The sequence below is a fragment of the Choristoneura fumiferana genome, chromosome Z, assembly GCF_025370935.1.
Source record: "Choristoneura fumiferana chromosome Z, NRCan_CFum_1, whole genome shotgun sequence".
NCBI lineage: Eukaryota > Metazoa > Arthropoda > Insecta > Lepidoptera > Tortricidae > Choristoneura > Choristoneura fumiferana.
Window position 1 is genome coordinate 15040021 of NC_133472.1, and position 14119 is coordinate 15054139.

General features: G+C 39.8%; 1 protein-coding gene across 2 annotated transcripts in view; it reads left to right on the forward strand.

Annotated features, from left to right (window-relative positions):
* The window catches only part of LOC141428742 (zinc finger protein 704-like), a 50912-nt gene that overhangs the window by 14977 nt on the left and 21816 nt on the right, over positions 1–14119 (forward strand). The gene's annotated exons all lie outside the window — the stretch shown is intronic.

Consider the following 14119-nt stretch of genomic DNA (forward strand, 5'->3'; position numbering starts at 1 on the left):
TAAGCCGAGTTAAGACTTGAAAAATCGGCGCTCGATTGACCACTACAAACAAACTCGTTGGCTTTACCGCCTCGCAATGTAATGCAACTTGCACGATTTTTCTTGCGAGTCTAAACTCGGGTTTATGTTATGATAAAGCTTACGATTGGCCGGTTAAGGATAACGGCGGATTTACTTTGCTCTAGTTAAGTTAAATGTCCGCACAGCGAAATGTCATCACTCCATCTTGAATGTGCGTCTCCTACAGTATGGCTCGGCGACGGGTACCTCTGCATTGCGAATGGGTTCCTTTTAAATGTCAATCAGGATTTTCATGCAACTAATACTTGCAAATAGGACTATGGCACAAACAGTCCATTTACTATTTAGATTGTACCTACAGGTAAGTGTATTTTATTTAGACTTCCTTTCAGTGTGTGTTGCAGCAATTGATTATACGTGTGATATCTTCGTTAAATATTAATATAATGTTAAAAGAGCAAATCTAACTAGAAATCATTCATGATTGTATTAATAGGCGTAATATAATAGTCAATTCGTTTAAATTAATTAATGTTCAGAAAATTAAAAATACGTATATTGGAAATTCCTCAACGGAACGTTCCTGTTCAATACAATAAGTAAGACTAAGTATATAATTACGTAGACGAAATATCTATCGGTTTCAAAATTAAACAAAATAAACTTTTTTTTAAATAATCTTATCATGTACGTACGGGAATCACATGTTTTTACCTTTATTGGTACCATTAACTTAAATGATTCAAGAAGCGTTGTCGTTTTCAGTATACCGTTCTGAGTATTTATTGTAAGGCTAGGCATTGTAAGAACATGTGCGGCGCGATTTACGATACACGTGCCGAGTTCACTGCGGTGCATACAGCTAGGTACTTGTCCACTCGTACAATGCCAAGGCTCGAGCGTAGCGCAATTATGTAACTTCGCTGCACATAAATCTGTACTCTTTTATGGTCTTCATGATCTGTACGTTTCAGTAACCACAATGCATGCTTCGAAAGCAAAGTATATTTTTATTTCATATTTATGATAATGAAGAGATTTTTATACTATAATTCACAAATCACTCATGCAGGACCCATTACTGGTCACAGCTTTACAAAAGGTAACTTTAAAAGATTATTCTGTGTATATTACCAAAGAGTAGTATCAACAAACAAATACATTGAGAATATTACGTAATCAGTAAGTGTCGCAAATGTAAAATCGGTTATTTATAAATATTTAGTTGAGGCGACTCGGGCGCAGGCAGCGGGCCCACGCGCAGCCGTGCTGCCGGCGGCGGGCCAAGAGCTCGCCGTAGGCGAACTGGCACACAAGATTCCCATAACTATATATACAAAGCCCAAATAACATCACCTACTGATATTACTTGAATCGAACATTCAACCAAAATTAATTATTTCACAATTTGTAAACGTCAAAATGAATATTGTAGCATAATTTTATTTAAAAAAAAGCACGGATGAGATAACAAAAAATAAATCAGTTTTTACTGTTAATTACGCCAAAACTAATATGTAATTGTAATATCCGAAACCAGACACGGCGGGTCTTTCGCGTTTACGTTGCTGATTAAATGCATCGTGTAAATAAATATTACAGCCGCAGTGACGCCTGCCTGCCTACCTACGACGCAAATGGTGGACTCGTACCGGCTATTATTGGTGCAGTGCTAGTACAATGGCATGTCCCAGACGCACTGTCGCCGTGCGAAATTACCGCATAATGTTGGCAACTTTTAGTCGAACTCTATCACTGTGACGTGATTTTTTACCGTGACGTTATAATTGCGTGGATAGGAGCTAGGCTAAGCTGTAACGGGAAAGTGCGAGATAGGGGGAAAACGTGAATAATTATTTCAACGAGTTGGTCGGCAAAACCGGCCAACGACAGTCCCCGTCCCGGATTATCGTGGCTGAGGTCGGCGACCCGCACACAGGTGACCCGTGCGGAACCTGTTCCGCCGCACCCGCACCACTTGCGTGCCCGTGCCCGCTGGCGCTGCGCTGCTCACAACTTGATCATCTCTTACGTGCGCGCGCGACCATTTGCACCGCTCACACTATCCTACTAACAAATCAAAATTTACCCTAGGAAACAGTTTTTTAATTGGCTTCAAAAAATATATTCTTAATACGATTATATTTCTTTAATGTTGGCCCCCAAGAACTCGAGTCATTTACTTATAAACCGATTAAAACAAAAAACTTTTTTTGTCATTATAGAGGATATGCTTTCACGTTGATCCCATGAACTTTATTAAAATGAATTCAAGAATTGTAATTTCGATTAATGGTTCGAAAAAGTTATAACTCGTACGTAGTTGTCCTTATTGAGTAGCATTTAATTTAGCACCGCTTTAAGAGCATAACGATAACATTTTGCTCTTAATACTGAAAGGCTCTGAACCTCAGCTACTCCAGTGCCGATGCAGTGAAAACAGTCTGTGAAAGTGAAAAGAAAAGTAGTTAAGTAGAGTTTATTAATTATATTCATACCCACTGTACCTACTGAGATTCATGAGATTCTCGTACAATACAAGCCAAAATCAATGTCAGTGGAATGTTTGTGGGTGTAAAGATCGTCATATTAGCCAAAGCGACTGCAATGCTCAGATGGACTGAGCACAGTGAGCGTACTGTTTATTACGCCGACTGACGTTCTCGCCCTCGTTAGGAATACGATCTAGTAAGATTTTCAAAAGGTAGGTTTTTAATGTACATTCATGAGCTACCATGGAACCTTTTCGAAGGAAAAGTCATTACGATTTTCCTTGTTAATTAATGTTAGGTATGTCACTATGACTTTTACAGTGAAATAAAAAGTCCTTGGTCGTACCTGTAATTTTTTTTAAATGCTATGCCACCTCCCGAACTATAAATAACGCTTCTCAATGTAAGTGTCTGACGTCAGCAGCGCTCAGACCTTGGTTAGGAAGAGAGCTATAATAGCCAAGCAAGGTCTGCTAGTTTTCTGCACTTATATTACACGTACACGTACCTATGCACAGTACACAAAACACTGCGGTTTGAATATTGTTAGTAGCTAGTAACAACTTTGTGCTAGCGCCAAAGTAGGAACATAATTATTCATTCTTAACTACTTAGTAGAAATATAACTGCAGATATAGACTCATAGACCCGTTGTGAAATTACAAATAATTCCATGCATGATTCTCAAGAACCACTTTGTTCTTCGTGAAGTGCATCGTGTGTCATTATATTGTCATTGGTAGCGAGTTGCGTGCGCCGCGGGGCGCGGGGCGCGGGGCGGCGTTCGGTCCGAGCCGCTTTCGTCGCTTGCCGGTCACTTTTTCATTTCATTATATTTAGGTACCTGCCTGATTACTCCTTTCCGAGAGTTAAAAACTACTCATGTAGTGTTGGAAAATGTGAGAATTCCTTCTAAATCTGTACACAACGATCTACGTTCGTGATCGTGACAGACGTTAAGCAAACTCATCTATCGCTAAAGATAAGTCTGTTATCATCCTTTGTCATAATCTGGCAGTGCGCTTAATTTTTTATCGGAGCGCATGGACGGGTGCGAGTGGCGATCTAGTGCCGGCACCGCCTTCCTGCCGGTGCGCTGACGTCGTCTTCTATCGTAACAGCGCAGGCGCGAGCGTTACATCACACGCCGCAGCGCAGAGCGCGCCGCACCGGCCCCTTGCGTAACGCAACGCAACGATGCCAGACCCCAAAACCAAACCATTACGAGTACACCCAAAACAGCTCTCCTACTTTCCACTAATAAAACCAAAAATAAGTTTTTGTTAAAAAAAATATTTTTATTACAAGCTATTTTTTCTGACTGTACTTTTTGCTGACTGTACATGCATTGTCATCTAGACTACATATCCGTACCAAATTTCAAGTCGGTACTATTAATTGAGGAGTTCCCTCCTGCGAAGACGATCCTGGAAAGACCACCAAATTTCAAATAGATCGGACCACTGGAAGTGGGTCAAATTTAGCTTTCAAGATTGGACCCAAACAAACAAATAAATAAATAAACAAAGCATAATAAAAATGTACGGTGGTGAGACCGTACACAGGGCAAGCTTAAGAAAAGGTTGTAATGTAACAAACAACTTAGTACGTTTTATTTATTGTTATAAATAACTGATATTACATAAAACAAGTTTATTAGATCTAGAAGAAACGTTTTCTTAGATTATATATGGTCCTTGGTTTTATTAAAAAATATTTATCAGCAACATAGCTGCACGAATTGCATTATCGCCTTCTGCACGTGTTCCTCTGCCGTGTAATAAATTGCCGTAGTAATATAATAACCAAATGCGAGCTGCAAACTTCGGCATTAGACTTAGATAATTTCGCTGTAGCACAGTTTACTCGTGTCCGCTTTTCAATTTTACGGAAATGATTAAAAATCGAAGGCGCATTGCTTCAGTGCAGGCGCAGCGCAGCTTCTTGGGAGTGCGGGGCGCTGCCGAACTCGCTTCTCCACAACGTAGTGCTCAGTCGCTTCATAACGTCATTCGCGAGCATTCCTCACTACTATTCTGCGCAACCTAATGGACCATTGTTTCAACGTCCGGACAATAGTGTTATTACTAGGATACTAAAGTAAACACAGATTGTTTAAACATACAGAAAAAATCACTTGCAGCTTGAGATTACCTGACAATTTATATATGGAATTCGAATCCCTCGCATATAATGCATGGCTGATGGCTGCATTATACGAGTATAATGTACTCACTCATGTCACCGGCAAAATGCATGCCGGTTTTAATGCGACACAGTGCTGAAAATAATCCACTTTGCTCGTGCCAAATTGAAATAGAATTGATATGCTAATTCAAAATTACCAAGACAGGTATTTGATAGCATAATTTTACGAGTACCTATATCAAAATATTGCTCTCCTATCGGTACCGACTCACGAGTTAGAATCGCATGACGTCCGACTGTCTTATCAGTAAGATTAAATATTAAGAAAACGTTGGAATAACACGATCGCGTCACGGCGCGAGGACAGAGGCAGCAATACGGTGCGTGCTTGTTTTGTTTGACTGAAGGCCGCACTTACATTATCTCGTGCCGCTGATAAAATACGCCAATTGTTATTTGCCGAAGAGCCGAGCTACTTCCGCGTGCGCGCCTAAAGCCTCGCGCAAGTCGCGCACGGCCTTCGTCAATTACATACTTTATTGACGGCGGCTTAATCAGTGCCGCCATTTAAACTCCTTCAAGAATAGGTCCAGCATATTATGTACAAATCTATCTACCTACTCGCTAAATATTAGTCAAATAATGGCATCTAAATGTAGATTCCCTAAGGTGCATAGTACCTACAATATTTTTGTTGCTATCAATTAGCATTTAGCATTATCATTAGCGGTCCGACCGAATCTGTCTAGCCGTAAAGACATTTGACTAAATTTAACTAAATTAAATTTTAAGTAAAGTACGCATTACTGCGAATGTTTCAATAAAACCGTAGTTAAACATCTGGCACGTGTTAATATTGTTTCTACGTCGTATGCGAATTAGTAAATAGCGGTACACGTAACATGTCGATAGTGTAGAGTCGATAAGAGATGTCGGTGCGGTTCCGCTGCGCAAGCGTCGACGGCTCACGTGAGAGCGGAGGCGACGTGCCGCGACACCTGTGTGAAAAACCCTCGCTAAATCTGTCCAATATTTTCAGATATCTCGTTACAAAGTGGTTTCCTTGGTGATATACTCGATCGTAGTATAACAATTTTTACCTACGCACTAAATTCCTAAAGCTGCAAAGCTATGAAAATAAAGAAACATTAGAACCCTTCTTACTGCTTATGTACCTACTTTTGTTTTCGTCAATTTATGTTTCCGATAACGATTGGGTAACAAAACAACCATAAGACGAACAGTTTTTATGAAAAGGTTTTGTGAAGTTTGCAAGTCCTATTGGCCGAACGTCAGACGCGTGCGTACGAATAATAGCGCGGCCTTCGCATCGCGTTCTATATTTAAAACACGGAAGACATTGCGGTATAGCAATAGTAGAGGCGCGCTGATCGTTCTCCGCTCGGTTAAACAGTTAGGAGTGTAAATGGCACCCGTAGAGCAAGTCGCGCGCCGCCCGCGCCTGCGCCGCGTCACGCTCCGCGCGCATGAATGCTACTGCCGGTGCCGGGTGCCGCTGCCGGTGCGGAGCCGGGCTAGCAGCTAGCAGCGCCGGCGAGGCGTCTCCTCGCCTAGCTGTTCTTTCATCATTTAGTTATAGCCAGTACTTTTTCATTGTTTTGAGGGTATTTACCTATTACTGTAGGCTCAATGGTGAAATTACTTCAAATAAATATCGTTGCGTTTGGTATGACTTACAAAAACTACGTTGTCGACATTTAAACATAACGACGATATTAATCCAAGTCCAATAACGGATTCGTTGTTCTAGAGGGCATTAACTTAATAGCTGTCTATTTATACATTTATGAATTCGACTCCACGTTGCGATACACTATCATGATCGCTAATTTATGGAGTACTAAGTGTATTTCCGGTGCGCGTCGCGTCGCCTGCGCCGGTGCGGCCATTAGCGGCTCTGCGCCCGCGGGCCGCGCCGCATCGTGCCCGCCCATGGTGCCCCGCACTCCACACACTACACGCTTTTATCAGACAATTACCGGTCAATTTACAACGGATCATATCATCATATCGTGATAAAAGTCCACTAACGAGAGCATGACACGCTGCGTTGGAGATTTGTTATTTCACAGAATGACGTTATCATAAAGCATTGTAAGTTTGTAATAATACCTATGCAGACCGTAAAATTAATTATTGTAAATAGATAACGCATGTCAATAAACAACAGTGAAAATAATGTTTTTTAAACCACCTAAACTAGAAAGAAGTAAAGTTCGTAGCCCCAGCAGCCGGGAGCACTCAGGAACATGCCCAACTAGCCTCGAGTATCATGGCAGATAATATAGTATCAATGTAGGTCGTCCGAGTAGGTCACATGGTATGGTTCGAAAATAGGATAATCATTATTCATGAATTCTTTTTTTTTTGAGTACCTACTTCTTAAACCAGAGTTGAATCAAGAGTCAGAGTTTGGATACAAATCGTCAAAACAACTTTATACCCTGATGCACTAACAAAGGTGACACATGTAATATGACGCAAACTAGTCCTGCACAGCAACAACCACTCGATAACTGCTTTTAAAATATATTGCACAAATGGGCCGCAGCCGGCATTAAGCAGGTACCTCTTAGTGCGCACAGCACAGTTCAAATCTCGTTGAGCAATCGAGAAAATAGGTTACATCCATTCCGGTGACCCAGATCTAACGATTCAGTACATTCGCCGTCGCCGAAACGTTGATAGTATTCTTATGCGCACGGGTTCCTAACCGCGCCACTGTATAATAAAGTAATGCAAAAGGATTAAATATAGTTACTTTTTTTTAAGTATTTAATTTTTAAATTGCAAATTTTCAATAAAATCGAGCGTGTCGCAAGTGGTCATTATTGTCTACTAGCAGAACAGAGGTTTTGATTTATTTTGTATTAATGTTCAATAAAAAATGCAAATACTCTAGCTTTCTAATTTACTATTTTATTTATTATGAAAACAATTTTGCTTTAAGTATTTTAAATACAAAATGAAAAATGGGTGTTTTCAAAATATTTTATTTAAATAAAATACTTTTAGATGAAACTAGAGTTTGTCCGCAGCTTCGCACGCGTATATTACTCGATCGGGTAGTTACAATTGGGATGTCCCAATTTTTGACAACATATAATCAATCGAAAACCATTTGGAGAAATAGGCTTTGTGAAGCGTTTTCAGAAATCAGATTCCAAAAATGTGATAAACTTAATTAAATAAACAAAATTTAAGTAATGACACTCATTTGGACCCCTGCCGTGTTTCGTCACAAAGGCAGTTATAAAGCAGGTCTACACTCTTAAGCAAATTGACAGTTTGAAATGTTGCTGTCCTGCTTATAATAGCTAATAGTGACAAAGATAGAACTTTAATCACATGATGTGCACCCGGCTTTAAATAGTTGTCATTTATCGTCAAGTCCAAAATGTATACGAGTATTTCCAATGTATTTTTACAAATTAAATTTTTAAATTACTACGTTACAAGTAAATACAAAATAATTTAAATATCAGATTTAAATAAAAACATCTGTTTACTATCACACCATTAAACAAACATAGGAATAATCGAAGCTAAAAGAAGAGAAATAAATAAAACTATTTGTCATGGTTCATTTAGGACCCTAAGCCGTGCTTGAATTATTGTCAAATTGTGATGCCACAGATTATGTTATGTACGACCTGAATTTTTCCAGGCAATGGAACGTGGCTGTCTCACTGTGACGTCATCCAGCGTATTTCGTAAAAAATATATAAAAAATTAAATACTCATCCAAATTCAAAAACAATGAAAATGGTATCTTAAAATATCCTATTCTTTCCAAAAATAAAATAAAAACTATAGGTTATTTTTTTTGGTGCATCCCAAATACAAAATTCCTCTGGGAATAGGGCATATTAGGCATATATAACCGACACTCGCAAATGTGATTAAAAACATTGTATGTCGCACGGGTGGTACTAGAATTAGGAACATCTTCGACTTCGGGCTTCTAATAGACTCTCGTTCGTGATTCCTTATTTACTGCCCTTAAGGCACATTGTACTATTTACATACTTCTACGCGAACGGAGTCGCGGGCAACAGCTAGTAATAAATTATTAATCCAGCATAAAAGTAATGCAAGTCCATTTCACCAAAATCAGTCAAGCGGATTAGGCTGCGTTTCTCCCAGAGGTGTGCGAGAAAATTATATAGTTTGAACTAGGGTTGTAACGGAGGCCTTAGCGGAGGCGGAGGCGGAGGCGGATGCGGAGGTGAAAGTGGATGAGGAAAAAATTGTAGTTTTTGCTTTATTCAACTCAAAAATCTCTAAAATTTCTAAAAAAAACTGCCAAATCTCACTTTTTTTCGTCGTCATCGTGCATGTGCATCGCGGTTCAATCAAACATATATATACATTACAATTTCGTACGTCCAAGCAACGAGACGGGTTGATTCCTGTCGTGTGTTATTTATTTGACATACGCCCGCCCCCACCCCGACCGCGTTCCCGCTTCGCGCCGAGATAATGAAATGAGAAATAAACCTCCGTTAAAACTCCGCAAAAAAAATGGCGGAGGCGGAGGCGAAGATACGATTTCTTGCGGAACTTCCGCAGTAACGGAGGCGGAGGCGAAGTTCCGTTACAACCCTAGTTAGAACACAAACATACACAGTAAGTCAGCGATGATACAATAAAATACTTATTTAGTTTCGTTACTCTGGTTATTAAGGTTATTACAAACGTAAACAGGGTAACACTATTTACCGAACGTACATACAATACCGACATGGAAATACCGACCCTTTTTCTTGTGTACATGCCCATAGAAACTGGCATGAGCTTCTACGGGCGTGTACACGAAAAACAGGGTCGATATTTCCATGGCGGTATTATATATCCGGGCCGGGAAAGAGTGTCACCCAACATACTGACTGTGGAGTTTAAAGCGGCAAAACCACAGACACAGTACTATAACTCTTTGTCACAGACGTTACACATGACATCATGACGTCAAAGTAGTTTTTTGCTGTTGTTCACTAAACTTATCAAAAGTATTTTGCATTTTGCAAATACCAAATATGCCCTTATAAGTTTTTCAAATAAAACAGAATATGCTTTTTTTAAAAAAGTATTTAAATACAAAATGGAAATAGGTATTTTGTATTTTGCATTTCAAGTACTATTATTTTCTAAATGTCCCATCTCTGATTGAAAATACATATATTGATTCATTAAAAATTCCTGACATTTTCGTATTTCGGCCGCATTCCTGAAAAGTGGCTAAAATTCCTGACGTCTGGTAACCCCACCTCCGGTTGGAGTAGTAACGCGACAACTTCATTTTTGTTGTTGCTCTGTCTCGCTCTACAACAGGTCATCGCCCCGCATTGCTCCACAATGTAACCTACCTATTTCTTTTTACTAATAAATAATTACTACCCATACGTTTTAGGTTAGAGACATTTACATAACGCTTTTCCTCGTTGCTAAGTTACATTGGAAAAAATAAAAGCAAAAAAATATTACATTTACCGTAAAACCGCTGATATAGCTATTTTGCCCGGTCGTTACAAAGTTCACGTACCCTATCCTGGCGGCCTTGACGCGGTCAAAGCACTGCCCGTGCCCAAGAAGACATTGCCCGGCTTCGAATAGCAGATTGCGTCCAATTACCTTGTTTTAGCCAAAATGAGCAAGTTTAGGCGCAAAATTAGGTTATATTAAAAAAAAAAACAGTTAGCGACAACTCAGAAAGAAAAATAGAACCCTTCTAGGACCACTACGTTGTCCGCCTATGCGTGTCAGTCTGTCGCTTATGACTATATTCTTAAGAACAGGTACCTATATAATACCTGGATGTACATACGCAAAGTAAAAAATTAGTGCCAAAGTTTACACTACAAATAATATTTTTTAAACTGTATTTTCCAGTATTTTCATACAAAACTATTACAATTAAGACCCACTTCCTGTTGCTTTAAGTACATGGTAAAGGTATAATATAAGGTATTTCTTTAATTTATCTAGAAACCAACTGTTAAAACTCATCTTAAATACTTTCTGCAAAATAAAGACGCATTCAGTTATGATAACCTCGTAATTACCGAGGATTCATGAAAGCATAGCTAACTATGTTATAAATGTGCACACCGAGTTCATACTTAAGGAACCAGGCAATAAAACGTTTTTTGTAGAGCATGCTCAGCTGGTAGCACTAGCAGCGACGAGCCGCGCGGGCGGTTACACGAAGGCAATGGTTTTTTTTTAAACAGCATCGTCAGGGCAATGACACCGCGTCCCGGGCACTGCCCGTTCTTGACAGATCAAATGTTTACTCCTTACACGTCGAAGGATCGCGTTTCCAATAAAGCACTTTACACAAGATTTAACCAAACAGAAAATGTGCGGATGCGGGTGGCATAATACTTCATGCTTTGGTCCATATATCATGCTGGGCTTGGCATAATTTAAAAGTGTAAACAGTTTACGACAACTCTGACCCTTTATCTTTATATATTTATCCAATCATCAGCATAAATAGAGTAAATTATGTACTTACATATTTAGTTCAAATAAATACCTACCGTAATGTGCTTGTTCTCCTTAATATTACACATTCAAAACCAGTTAAGAAATGCAACTAAGCTCAATAAATCATTACGTTTTTTTTTCTTCACTAAACACGTTTATGCTGTGGTCCTATTTCAATATTGTGCGAAAACATAAAAAGCGAGTTATGTGTTGCATTTTATAACGATGAATAATTGTGTAGTTAGGTTGGTACAAGTGGCCGCTATGAGAATCGCGGCGGTATCGCCGGCGCGGGTGTCGGCGGGAACAATGGCGCGGCAGCTCGGCGCGATATCTAATGAGTAGTCCCGCGGGTTCAACAAACTCCCCAATACCATACTAAATCTAAGGTAAATGCTAAATAAGCACCACAAACCGAATTACAACTTTTTATTAGATGCTATATTTTATGACGCTTCCAGACCCGCTAAGCTAATATAAAGATGATATTTTAACGGTCGACCTTACTAAACAATGCTTGGCTAAAGGTGTTTTTTAGTCTACGCTAATCACCTAGGTCGGGTCGGGTACTGTTTAAGGTCTTATAATATAGGTTAAATTTTAAATTCTTCAAACTAAAAACGGATTTATGTAGCTCGAGGGACGGTTGCCTCTTGCTTAGGAGTCGTTGAATGAAGATGTGAAAATTCATATAAATACATCGAATTTGACTAAGGTACACGTAATGTAGGTAGGTACTCACATATATAATCAAATCACATACTATATATTAAGCTTAACTTTCTTGCCTTTTAGATTTATGACGAGTATGTACTGGCTACCATCTGAACCGTGTTTAAAATTATAATATCTGCAAAGCTTTTTGACAAACAGTTGAAAATAGTTGAATTTGATGGGTATATTTTTAGTACATTACTGTAGAGGCCGGGAAGTAGGGGGTTGCCGGCCAAGCAGATATAGACGGCCAAGCGTAGCGAGGCGAGGCCGGCATAGGGAGGCTTGTATAGTGCTTTTCTCAAACATGACATGGAAATCAAATTGGCGGCGCTAAGCTGATGGTGCATTGAAACCGGTCGCATTGAGCGGCCTGTGTATTAGTGCTTTTCTCAAACATGACATGAAATAAAATAAAAAACAAGAAATCAAATTGGCGGGCGCTAGTCTGGTCGCCCTGTCGTGTGCGCTCGTGTCGAGCTGGCTGCTGGCGGGCGGCGGGCGGCTGCGGGCGATGGTGCTGGCGGTGGCCGTGCAGGTGGCGGTGTCGCAGAGCGCGCGTTGAAACAAAATACGGTCGCATTGCCGACCAGCGGCCTGTAAAGTTGTTTATCTACATGCATATCATAACTTCCCTATTATATGTTCAGAAACGACTATCAAATGGCCTTTATTAAGAAACCTGGTATCTGCGGATGCATCTTAATGTTCACATTAAAGTACAGTGCATCTTAATGTTTACATTAAAGTATCGGTAATAGTTTTTTTAACAATGCATATCTGTACATATTGTAGAAAACTTATGACATGCATGTAGATAATAATTATTATTAAAAATAAAACTAGTTTTTTATTATCTGTTTTATTTAAGCTTTGGTAGGTACTTCAAACTAGTTATCAGTAACACTAACTTAAAAATACAGGCCATATCTTAACATATTATAGAAAACTTATGATATGCATGTAGATAAAGTTATGTATGCGGCTATACATAATTAGGCATTATGCACCAGCCACATAAATAACTATTAAATCTCTTTGCAGGCCGCTAGGCTAGAGTGACCGCGCGCAGGCAGGCGAGCCGAAGCGCCTGCATCGCGATACTTTTCAGCCTATTATTTATAACACAACGTCAATATTTCATGTCATGCTTGAGAAAATACTTTTTAACTAGTTAGGTTCGTAACTGGAACCTGTAAAGCCAATGAACTCAAGAATCTGAAGTTAGACTTGAAATAAAAACATTGGAAGCGAGACGCAAGATTCTCGCAAGTCTTTACCCCTAAGAAAGAAAAAAGTAAAATTCACATGAAATTGTAGCAAGTCAGAACCTGTCGGGGTCAGCGACCAGAGCCAGAAACGGCGAGCCGGCGATCCTAACGCGCCGGCGAGCCTTCGCGCGGCCGTCTCAGCTGGTGCAGCGACATTCATTATCTACTTCACTAACCTATGTAACTGCATCCCTATTTGAAGAACTATTAAAGTCCACACTTAAACCCTCTATCGCTTCTCTCTTTTTCTAATGCGCGTATTACCAAATCTACTCTTCTTTTGTTTTGTCTGATCCCGTGCGTTTGACTCGACGATTCCTTGCAACCTACTTAAGCGCATAATGAAATGACGCATGCTCGGTTCCGACTCGCACACAAACGCATCTGATGTCACTCACCGTCGCCTTTGTTCGGCCGGTGTACTACCTGCGCCTGTGACGCGAACTAAATTCGTGGAAAATTGTGACGCGTATAAGAATTTTAATAATAAGTATGAATTGTCTCAACAAAATCTCCGACCTGCACATGCGATGCAGATTAAGTTTTTCGTACCGTAAAGAAAGGTACTCGAAACTGCGAGGGTGTGTTGATCTCGAGCTGAAATGAGGGGAGGGGACAAGGACGCTCATAGCGAGGGGAATGTTTTGGTCCGGGTTCAACGCATCCTAGTCTCGACACCTGTAGATACAGGAAACGAGTGTCACCGACTTATTACTACCACTTAAATGTAGAGTCCACTTAATGCACCAATAGGTATGCTCAGTTTCTAATTACATATTTTAGTTTTGTGTTTAGGTCTCTTGTCAAGAAGAAATGAATATCGATCCACCTTCTGGTAACTTTCAATCGTTTATCGTGCAAGTTAATTATAAAACGTGTGAAATGCAGCATCTTGCCTTTTGCTCGACTACAGTTGCATGAATGAAGTAGGTATGATATTAATGGGGTGGACGGCTACAAGTT